This window comes from Amblyomma maculatum, chromosome 1, assembly GCF_055883805.1.
Source record: "Amblyomma maculatum isolate TAMU_Amacu chromosome 1, ASM5588380v1, whole genome shotgun sequence".
Classification (NCBI taxonomy): Eukaryota; Metazoa; Arthropoda; class Arachnida; order Ixodida; family Ixodidae; genus Amblyomma; species Amblyomma maculatum.
In genome coordinates this window covers 179,569,743-179,581,888 of record NC_139344.1, presented here as the reverse complement: position 1 = coordinate 179,581,888, position 12,146 = coordinate 179,569,743, and the positions used below count along the sequence as shown (strand labels likewise).

The 12,146-nt window shown below is 44.5% G+C and overlaps 1 pseudogene; it reads right to left on the bottom strand.

Annotated features, from left to right (window-relative positions):
* Positions 1–9,922: 9,922 nt before the first annotated feature.
* On the bottom strand, positions 9,923–11,371 carry LOC146205016 (uncharacterized; annotated as a pseudogene).
* Positions 11,372–12,146: the final 775 nt, after the last annotated feature.

The following is a 12,146-nucleotide window of genomic DNA, read 5'->3' as shown; positions in this document are numbered from 1 at the left end:
GCAAGATAAAGCCATGAATTGAAAAAAAAAAAAAAAAACGCAGTACGAACAAGCTATAGCGCTCATTACCTGCAAGGCCGCGGGTTTACTTGCCAATGAGTTTTTCAGGGCCAGCATTCATTGTTACTAAGCAACTGACGCACATTACAAGTACAAGATGGAAAGACTCGCTCCTCTACAAGCTATAATTTTGACTTTCAGTAAAAGAAGCCAGGGAACCAAGCATAATCGCAACAAATGCAATCGAGAGGCTTTACCTACCCCCATATCAATTACAGCAGAAAACAGACTATAGTGCTGCATTTCTGACAGTACAGTAGTCGACGACGTATGAAATGGTGGAGCCTGGGAGAATATTCAGCATGCTGCAGAGGACAACCTCATTTTTATGCAACGCACAATTTGCCGCAGCAAAAATATTAAAAAGCAAGCAGGAAGAATAGAAAACGCAACGTCAGGTAACGCATTATTACGGGCTGCGAGAAAGGTGCCTTACCTCGCAAACAGCGCTGTTCTTTGCTTTGTAGGAATAAAGTTCTTTCGACCAATATTGTGAGGCCACTGTTTTGCTCAAGTCGTCACGCTTGCCTTTAGGTATCATGAATACCGCATAAACATCATCAGGCCGCTTGCTGCAGTTCTACGAGCATCAGCACGGCATAGCACTTGCACGTTGCAATAAAAGCACAGCGCGCAATATTCGCACGCCGAAACTAGGAAAAAAATGGCGTGAAGGAAAAGAAAAAACAAGCATAATGGCGAACCCACGCGTTTCCAAGGGCAACGGCAGGGAGACGAGTCGTCGCGCAGGAAATCGGGCAGAGAGCCAGCCGTCAGGGAAGGGACGTGCAAGTGGCGAGGAGGAAGCGAGAAGGTCGCTCGGCAGCGGCAAAGTTCCAAGGTTGGCGGAACTTTCAAATTATCAAGGGGTTTTAGTGTCACCCCCCGCTGAGACAGAGCATGGGAATGAAGACGTCAAACTGCACTTCCACATGGCCCCCGCAGGGAGCGTCTTCTCAAGCAGATATTTTGTGTACTGTGCAACACCATTGACTCCGAGCACCCATGCTTGGGCACGCATGGCATCACCGTGTCTGGGGAAAAGGGAATCCTACTGGTTGAACCAATGCCAAATGTTTGTCTTTAAGGCCCCTCAATGGAGGCGACATACCACTTTGGTGCCCCGCCGGGGTAGAGCAGTGGCAGTCATGGGCAGTATCGAAGATACAGTTATCTTCGATACTATCTTTAGATACAGTTTGTGTATCTGTATTAGGTATTGTTTGCTGATAATGAAAGTATCAGAGTATCGGTATAGAAAATACATTTTTAGTGTATCCTGTATTTTAACGATAATCGATACTAAAGAAAACTGCGAACATTGAAGTCGCTGTGAGACTGGGTTGACTGTACTAGCTCAGGCGGCTGTACAAGCCCAGAGACAGCTCAGCTTCTAGTACCGCCTGCGTTTCCTTCTGCTGTGAGTTTCCTCCAAATGCTCCGTCCCTTCAGCATCAACCACATTTCCAGATTCCCTTTCTTTAACACAAAAGGAGCCAATGTTTAGGTGCTCATGAGGTTCTTTACTTGTGACCACTACTGAGTGCGTACCACAAAGCCGCTAAGTTAACAGACACACAGAAAGAAAAGAACAGAGGAGCAACGCCAGGAAGGTGAACACGCAGTAGGGACTATGAACACTGCTGTACCCCTAGCAACTCCCACCTTTGCCATCCTCACATCCCCCCCCCCCCCCCCCAGACCCAGTCTGTCTCTGTGGCACCTGATTCTCGCCAAGCAGCGTGATCAGCATCAACCACATTTGTACTGTTGAACGCAGTAAATTATGCCTGACCATTCTGCAAACCCCTGGGCTCCGCGTGTCAGCTGCTCTGCTTGGCGGCAAGAGCATGAGCTTCTAAGACCTCAGCCGGCCACTGTGCAGTTGGCTAACCGCTGTTCTTGTGGTTTACCGCGTTTGATTAAAAAAAATCTATTCTTTGTCACTGTGCACTTTACTTCCACTAGACTTTGTGTCTTGAAAAACTGTTACGTCTAAAATTTTACGCAATGCACAACATGAAAGTTTTGAATGCAGTTTTCCAGCTCATAAGTTTGAATAAAAAATTATGCATTGCTGAACAACTTTTTTTTTGCCAAAACAGTTGCAAAAACTTATTTGAAAAAAATTGATTGACACCAATATAGTCACTGTTAAATAAAAGGACACTTTTATCTACAATCAGCCATAGTTCTTTGGCGACTCTATTGAAACTTGAGTTACCTAACTACCCTCGGGATCCTTGAGTTAATGCGGCTATGCATTATTCACTCTTACCCGCTGATAAAAGGCATCCAATATAACACTGCGGCATGATCATGTGTGTATGTAGGGAGGCTTTCTCTGCCTCATTTTAGCACGCCCAAACCAAGCTCATTACAGACTTATAAAAATGTTCAGCAATTTTATTTTTGTTGTTTTCCTTATAGCTTTTAACAATATGCAGCTTCAAAAGTCCGTTATCGCACTAATGGCAAAAAAACTGCCGAGTTCTTCAAGTGGTTGAGGTTGCACCTTTTTAAAACGGAAAATGTAGGGGCCACCGGGTAAGTAACGTGTCTTATGAAATGAAAAGTAACAGAAAAAGTTTCAAATGTATTTGTATATATAGCCAGGTGCCCACAGGTTGGTTCATATGAAGATCATTAGCTTTAAAAAAATTTTTCGCTAGGCTGCTTGTGTAAGCAATCACTACATGGCGACCATGGCTTCAATCCAATGTGAAATTTTTACAAGGCCAGCTGCCCAGACAGGAGCTTCAATATCTTCGCGGTGTCGGATTCGTTCCAGCCATTCCAAAAAGCACGGTAAAATTTCCTAACGTCGCTAATCATATTACCACCTTTGTTATGTTGGGATTTCAGTGATGGATCGAAGTATCGACAATGCAGTATCGATTATCTGTATTGAAAATTGATTTCGGTTCTGTATCTTGTATTGGTATCGGAAATGCAATTTATCAGGGTATCGAGTATCTGTATCAAAGATACTTTTTGGAAGTATCTTGCCCAGGCCTGCGCTGTGCTAAAGGCACTCGACTACTGTGCTCAATGATGTGGGATCGAATCCCGGCCTCGGCAGCCGCCTTTCGATGAAGGCGAAAACCATGGCACTCGTGTGCTGTGCAACGTCAGTGCGCGTTAAAGAGCCCCAGGTGGTCGAAATTTCCTGAGTACTCTACTACGATGTCTCTCATAGCCCGAGTCGTTTTGGGGTGTTAAACCCCATAAACCAAACCAATACCACTTTGGCCTCCACTTCCCATAGATAGCACCCCTGGGCTGACCGGACCGGGAGAAATTGGCAGTCACTATTTCATGTCTTCCCCTCCACCTTTTACTTTCCTATCTTTCTCAAAATTTTCCTGTCCTCTCCCCTGTATTGTTTTTTTTTGCAGTGAGGGTTAACCTTGTGTTGTGTAACTACCATGATTTGCTTCATATTAGGTCATCGTTATGCTTTACAGCTGGCTTGGACAAGACTGACTGCATGTTCATGTTCTGCCCTCTTGTTAGGCTCCATGGTTGAGTGGCTGGCACCACAGCCAAAAAATACATATATTTTATGGCTTCTATTCTCGTTCACTCTGATCTTCCTCGAGAATGAGGGCGCACCAGAACAGCTGAATTCAACAAAGCTACTCCAATTTTCCCACAATTCCACGCGTTTCATAGTGAACATGTGGCAAAAACCACTTGGCGTGTCGCACCGTTTTTCTCGTCACCTGGACTTTTAACAGACACCATTGGACAAGGAAATAAATTCAAAAAGTTTAGAAGTGATGACCTCCTTTTGGGAGTATTATATAATCACCGGTAAGAAAAACTCTACAGTGAAATCATTTGGGGAGATCTAGGTGACAATCAGTGCTCAGTGTTCTGTGAAACTGTTCATGGAGTTTTCTCAGGTGATGATATCAGATGCCTTACCGAAAGGAAACTCTTGGAGAGTAAAGGATCAGAATGTGACTGATGTGTGCAGAATAAAAATGAGACACAGTAATAAAGAGATACCTACAAAGCACCTAGTTTTTACATTTGCATCAAGCATACTTCCAGAGTTGTAGAAATAGGCTATGTGAAGCTTCAGCTCAGACGTATGCGAAATCCGTGATGCTGCTTCAAGTGCATATGGTACGGCCACGGCTCTCGGAGCTGCAGGGGATAATTGGCATGCGAAAAATGTGCTGGCTATGAACACAATTTTGAGAAATATGAAGTTGAACCACACCTGTGTGGCAATTGTGAGGGCAGTAACTCATGCACATGACCAGTATGGAAGCAAGAAAAAGAAATGGTCGCTATAAAATTAAACAACTTTCTGAGAAGTGTGAAAGCATCTTTCGTTGTTACAGAAACCCTCTGCTGTGGTGCAACAGGGCACTGTACCACAGCAGCCTCCGGCACCTGCTCAGGTCACAGTGAACCTGAAGCAGGGCCACCCATAATGAACCAGTTCCGTGCCATCGACATCTGATGGGTGGCACAGCTCCTTGGACAGGCAAAAAGAAAATATATGTCCTGCATCAAAAAATCCGACAACAAAGCCTAGCTCTCTCCACACAAATTCACAGTGGCTTTTATTCACTGGAATTTCAGGGAAATTTTTTGTAATCTTAATGGCATTAAGAGGGTGATGTATAGGGGCGTTCGGTATATGGCCGTTTTATGCTTCGGTGAATAACATACAAGTCTAATTCCACTTGCAAAGTTTAAGTGCCTAGCGCGCGGCGCATATTACAAAAATGCGATCATTGTCTGACAGGAAAGGAAAGGCACAGCATCTAGCTGTCGCACTTGTACTGTGGACACGAACTGCGCAGTAGAGGAAGGTGAAAGTAGAAAGAGGAGCCGTAGTGGAGTAATTTCGACCACCTGGGGATATTTTGTACACAGGCATCGTATAGTACACGGCTGCCTCTACGTTTCGCCTTCATCGAAACGCAGCCGCCGGCGGTCGAATCGAACCGCGAACTCGGGCACAGTAGTCGGGCGTCTAACCACTGTACCATCGTGGCGGGAAAAAAAGACTAGAAATCGGAATCTGAAAGCTCCCACCTAGAGCGACCGTCATCTCGATTGATTGATTAAAACTTTATTTTGAACTGATTTAGAAGGCCCCATATTCCCCGCTCCTGGCACGCAGGCCTAGGAACGGGGGCTGGAACCTCCGCGACTGGCGAGTATACATTGGTTATCGCGGCCTCAGCCGCCAGGCTGACGGTTCTTTGCTGGTCAACGGGTACGTCGCTTCGCAGCAGGGTCTCCCAGGCTTAGCGCCCGGAGACTTAGGGCATTTCTAAAATATATGGTCGAGAGGCTCCCTTGCTTCGCAGGCTTTACGTTTATAATTTTTTTTTTCCCTCGTCTATCTGGGTGTGAAACAACCAGACAGGGTTTGGGAAGTTTCGGACTTGTAATCGCCGCCAGGCTATGGCCACTTATTTAAGCTAGGATGCGGTGGCGGCATATCGGACGTCTTCCTAATCTATAATTTTCAACGATTTCTTTATATGTTTTCGAACGTTCGTCCATCTCCTGGCAGTCGGGCGGCTCCACGTACGTTTGCCTGGAAGTAGAGACCTCGGGCTAAATCATGCTGCAGCATGATTCACTGCATGCTGCAGCCTGTACTATACACATTTTCTGCATAAGCCTATATGCTGGGTGTCGCATACTATGCATGATAAACTCAGTGAAAACTTCGCGGTTCTTGACAAATTACACACACAGAACTCGCGCACACACTCACATTTTGCAAAGAATAGTCACCATTTTGGGACCACACTTCTCAAGCACTTCCATATATACTCCACAACTAGGGTGTTCTGAAATGTGCAACAGACTGCATATGTGCAAAGCTATATAAAAGTATCTCTTGAATAGTTATATATTTTGTTAGCAGTACAGTTAATCAAGGTCATATGCCACATTCTGTTAATTCAGCCTCTTCATTTCTTTGTCAACAATAAAAATAAAGGCATTAGTTAGAGCCGGTTTGTGTGTTTCGGAGAAGTTGGGCGCGACTTTTAACTGTTGCAATTGAGATATGCCCTTTTTGCAGAGACTATTCACATTGAACCTTACCTCTCGTATCATGGTAGGCTGCATGTAATGCAGCACATTTCGTGACCGCCTTTTATATATTTTCCAAAGAAACCAATTTCCATCAATCAGCTAATGCAGTTATGAGCTTACATTCACTGTTCATATGTTCTGAAAAACCACAATGAACAATCAGTTGCAACCCCCCAACATAGACTCTTGGAAAAGCGCAACTGAAATTTAGCAACTGTTGAGCATCGTAGCAGGGACAGCGCCAATTTCTAGTTATAGTGATGATGCCTTTGGTTTTGACATTTCAAGCAAATTTGTGTTGTTCACTCGCTTTTGTGCGACAGGGTGCATGATCTCTTACAACTGCCCTGGAGGTATTTCGCATGGAAGAACAAATGGAACATCCCATGGAGATCCTTATTTGGAGGTTCAAACAGCCCAGAAGGGAGCTTGCAGGGACGTCCTGCGGATTACACTGTTAGGATGTGGGATGTAGGGATTTAAACGGGACGTCCCTGGGAGTTGGTGTGTTGTCTGGGTTTGGTAGACCCTGCTTTTTCTGATATTTCAGATAGCACTTTTGCTATCGCTAAAGGTCATGTTAGCCTTCGTTACGACGCAAGCGATCGCTATAGAGGCTTTACAAAAGTTAATGCCACCTAGTGAGAGACAAACTGTGCGGCGGCCATGTTTTGTTCAGTCCGCCCGCGCCTCCCATCGAGTACACTGTCAACGTGCGCCTTCGTGGAACCCGTGCTTGCACCGCAAGGTGCATTGGAATGATCACAAGCGATTGTTTCATTTTTTAACATCACAACAGTCGCTGCTAGCACCAAGCTCTATTCGGAATGATGCCAGCATGTTGCTGCGTACCCTTCTGCAGCAAGCGCACCGTCGCAGATGCGCACGAAAACAAGGTATACGCGTGTATTCGACCGCTCGTTTGCAATCCTAATCGGCTTTACAAGTGTCACTTGCATCATGTAAAGCATTATTGCACGTCCCTCTGACTGGGAGCTCGCCCACAGAATGTGCTATCACCTAAAACAGCAAGGTTGTTTTGAGTGCTATGGAGCCTTAATTGTTAACTTGAAGGATAAGCTTATGCTTCGATGGAGGACACGGGAGAAGGAGCAATGCATGTATCACCGTGTGCATGTATACCGAACGCTATAGTCCAAATATGTTCTTTGAAACCTTTCGTACGTAGGTTGCATTTACCATTGTGTATTCAATTTAAGGTAAGAGGCCACTTTTCAGAAGAAAAGTTTTGGTAGCGAATACAGAGAAAATTATCTATATTTAAATGCCTTTTGTATTCTAATCAGTGTTTCAGTTCAGTCGTGTCCGACTCTTCGTGACCCTATGGACCATGTCACGCCACGCTTTCCGGTCTTTCACCATCTTCCTAACATCACATAACTTCATCTGCAGTGCCTCGAGGATGCCATCTAACCATTGCGTTCGCTGCCTACCCCTTCTCCGGCGACCCTCAACCTTTCCCAACGTCAAATCTTTCTCCAGCGACTCCTCTCTTCTCATCAGATGACCAAATTAGCTGAGCTTTAACTTTAGAATTTGACCCTCCAATGAGCAGTCAGGGTTTATGGTCGACAATATCGACTGATTTGAGCTTCTGGCAGTCCAAGGAACTCTCAAGAGTCTTCGCCAGCACCACAATTCAAATGCGTCAATTCTTCGGCGGTCAGCCTTTTTCACAGTCCAACTCTCGCATACATCACAACTGGAAAGACCATAGCACGAGTTATACGAATCTTGGTTGGCAGACTAATGTCTCTGCTCTTTACTAGGCGGTCAAGGCTAACCATTGCTCTCTTTCCCAGAAGCAGGCGTCTCCTAATTTCATGGCTGCAGTCTCCTTCCGAGGTAATCTTGGAGCCCAAAAAGAGAAAATCTGTCACAGCTTCCACTTCTTGTCCATTGATGCTCCAGGACTTCATAGGGCAAGACGCCATGATCTTTGTCTTTTTAATGTCAGTTTAAGCCCAAACTTCCCACTCTCTTCTTGTACGCGCATCAGAAGTCTCTTGAGTTCCACTTCGCTTTCTGCCATTAAAGTGGTGTCATCCGCATATCTAAGGTTGTTGATACGTTTTCCAGCAATCTTCACTCCAGCTGAAGACTCGTCCAGACCGGCCTTCCTCATGATGCACTCTGCATATAGGTTAAATAGGCAGGGCGACAGTATGCAGCCTTGCCTCACTCCTTTCTCGATCGGAAACCAATCAGTAAGACTACGCCCAGTTCTGACTGTGGCCTCTTGCCCTTCATACAGGTTCCTGAGGAGACAGATGAGGTGAATTGGAACTCCCATCTCTTGGAGAGCTTGCCACAATCTGCTGTGATCTACGCAGTCAAACGCTTTTGCATAATCAATAAAGCAGAAGTAGATGGGTTTCTGGAACTCTCTTGCTTTTTCCATGATCCAGCGAAGGTTGGCAATTTGGTCTCTAGTTCCTCTGCCCTTGCGAAACCCAGCTTGCACGTCCGGAAGCTCCCGATCCACATACTGCTGCAGCCTACCTTGGAGGATTTTCAACATCACCTTGCTAGCATGCGAAATAAGCTCGATCGTGCGGTAGTTGGAACAATCTTTGGCACTGCCTTTCTTTGGAATGGGGATGTAAACCGACCTCCTCCAATCCTGTGGCCACTGCAGGGTTGTCCAAATCTTTTGACATAATGTATGCAGAATGTTAACAGCGTCATGGTTGAGGTTTTGAAGCAACTCAGCTGGAATGCCATCAATTCTGCTAGCTTTATTTTTAGCAAGGCTGGCTAAGGCCCATTCAACTTCACTCTTCAGGATGCCCGGCTCGAGATCAGTAATCACAACTGTCTTATGTTGGGTTTGCACTTTCGGGTCCTTCTTGTACAGTTCTTCTGTTTATTCCTGCCACCTCTTCTTTATCTCTGAGACTTCAGTGAGGTCCTTGCCTCGTTTGTCCTTTATCACGCCCAGCTTAGCACAGAAGCTTCATTTGATATCTTTGTCTTATACAGAGCTCTTGTGTTCCTTAATTGGCTGTTGTCCTCAACTGTTTAAATACACAAAAAAAAATTATTCTCGAAAAATGTACTAATAATGCATCCCATGTCAGCAGTCATAACTCACATATAGCTCACCACAAGGAAATTTCCTCTTGCAGTTATGTACATAAAGCCATCAGCTGTGCAAGGAACTAAAATAATTGCGATACCATCAATTGTCGTTTTTTTTTACAATATTACAAAAAACAACACTTTTCAACAAGGAATGTTTTTAAAACAAATGCAGCAATAACAAATCTTATCGCACAATTTTATTTTCTGTTGTTGGTTGCACAGCTTGCTATATCAAGAATAGGTGTTCAAAGTTTCGTTAAAAAATCATTTCGAGGAAAAATGTTATGAATGTTCGTGCAAGATGAAACGGCAGAAAAGTAAGTTTCAAGAAAAACAACAAAAAAGATTTGATATAGCTACAAATGTCATACAGCAAATCCCGTAGGGTTAAAATCCACCACATTTGTAGTTCAGGTCCTCCATTGTTTTGTCTTTACTTTCTTTCGCTCGTGCGTCTGTTCGCTTTTTTTTTTCCTTGCGTTTCTTGCGGCATCGGTAAACTGACGGGAGGATTTCTTGATGCGCTGTTGGTCACCTGTCGAGCAAGCTTTCATTGTGTAGCGTCCAGGCTCGATCCCAATGTGTTTCAAGACATCGAGGGCCCCTTTGTTGCTATTGTTAAAAGGGCACACGGCATCATATAAGCCAAACTTCAGTGTTGGCAGGCTTACATATACATTTTTAGGTACTCTTTGCCAGATCATGTCATTGAAACATTCATTGGCATTCTGTGTCTTGCCATGCAAACATTTCTTGAGCTCGTCTGAACAAAGGTCTTTGTACACAACATTTACCCTGTTCAGAACGTCATTTGAAAGTCCTCCCTTGTGCTTGTAGTTAAATTGGCCAGCGGCTTTAGCTCGGTTGAAAGCCCACCAATTGGTTGCTCCTACAGGGCGCAGCCCATGCCTTGGATTGTCGTCCGTGGAACTGCAGTGGACAAACTAGCTAGCGTTGCCTGTTTAATTCCTGCAAGATTTTTGACGTTGGCTCTGATGGCAATGCCATATTAATTTTGAAGGCGATCAATGAGCCCATCAGTAAATTTTCCTTTGCCACCTAATCCACGCACTGTTTTCTTCAGCTTTCTTAGCCGGCAGCCAACCCGTTTTTAGACATGGCCAATGCATTCAAATTTTTTCATGCTATTTAGTCCATAAATAACCTTCACTGTCGAGTAGCTCTTCAAGTCTACAGCTTCATAGTAGTGCACATATTTCATACCGCGCATCGTTTCTGACCTCTCAAACATGTGGTAAAGTCCAACTGGCTCCATACCATCGGCAGTGCCTGTGTGGTTGGCATGACAAGTTGTGTGATTCGCCTTCCATTCCAGGAATTCGCTGCTTGTGGGACTCAGTTTACTGTTGAACTTGCATGGCTTGCATGTGCTGGACAAAGCTTCCACATCAGTTATTTTTCCTGTATCCACAGATATCAAAGAAACACAGCCATTCAATGTAGAGTGGCCTCGTTTTTGCCATGTGCCATCCCCTGATACTCCACACTGATTACTGTTTACAGCCTTCTCCACTTCAGCTACTGCATCAATCATTGACTTCAATGCAACCTCCTTTGCAGCGTCAGACGCCTTCAAAGACATTTTATCATAAGCGGAATGCCACGGGGGTGGAGGCATATTCATAATTTTGCAAAATGTTTTCGCACCCCCATGCCCACTTCCTAGTTGTCGCATTGCAGATACAATCGAACATTGTTCTCCACTGAATGCCCTGACTTTTTTGATGAGGAGAAATGGTTCTCATAGCCACATGCAACGCACACAGGAAACCAAAACGCAAGACACACCTGCATAGGAGCGCTCCTTAAGTTTCAGGGATGTTGTCAAGCGCTCCGGACACGCAAGCGATGAAAAATCATTTGACAGAATGTCAAGGTCAATTATCCTGTTTCCTTCCGGCGTTGAATCCGATTTATAGTCATTGTTGTCCTCCACATCTCCGAGTTTCAAGGCACTTGCTGAAGCACTCACGTTGGCGGGATTCGGTTCGTCGCCATCTTCACCTGTCGCGTGTCTATTTCCGGCAAACTTTCGCTTTCGTCTCCTCTGCACTCTAAACTTTCCCATGTGGGTAAAGCGCGTAAACAACTAAGTGAAACAATTGAAGCACACGAGACACCAAGTAAGCACAGTCGGCAGATTCAATTTGCGCGGGAACGCTCCAGGGTACACAACTCATATGATCGAGGCATTATGCGTCCCTCTTGCGAGCACTTTTGTTAATAAATGAAAGCAAAAATAAACATACACGCTTAGAAAAGCTTATAATGATATAAACTGAAAAATTATGGTGCAAAAAAAGGTAAGTCCGCCAAAGGAGTCAAATATTTTTCAGTATGTAGAAACCGAAACTGTGTTAGTTTCGGTTTTGCAAAATGCACAGGGGGTTACAAATCTGGCTGTATCTTTGGAACGGTTTAAGTTAGAAGCATAACTTTTTTGCCAATCATCTAGAAAGGAATGTGTAAGTTGTTAAAACAATATTCAAAAAATTGATTAAGTTTTCAAAGTGGCCTCATACCTTAAGACAAGGGCCCGATTACCGAAACTACTATTCACAGTCGTACGAAATTTTAGTGCTTGGTGCAAAAAGCGCTATGGCTGATTAGTGCGTCCGAGGTGTGTGTTTCACGCTGCAAAAGCGGCTGCCAAACCCGCGGCGTCTAGTAAAGCAGGAGAAGATGACATCCCAGTAGTGTGTTGTAATATGCTCACGTCCAGCCTGTTTCGAAAAATGTTGTCACGTGTTAAAGGACAACTCCGGTGGTTATTTTATCATTTCGTGTTTTTAGTTGAATTACAATCCTCGGCATGTCCTGACTCCAGCACAAAAAAAACGTTTTTCGAAATTCCAATTAGAAGTGTTTTTAAAAAAGATAAC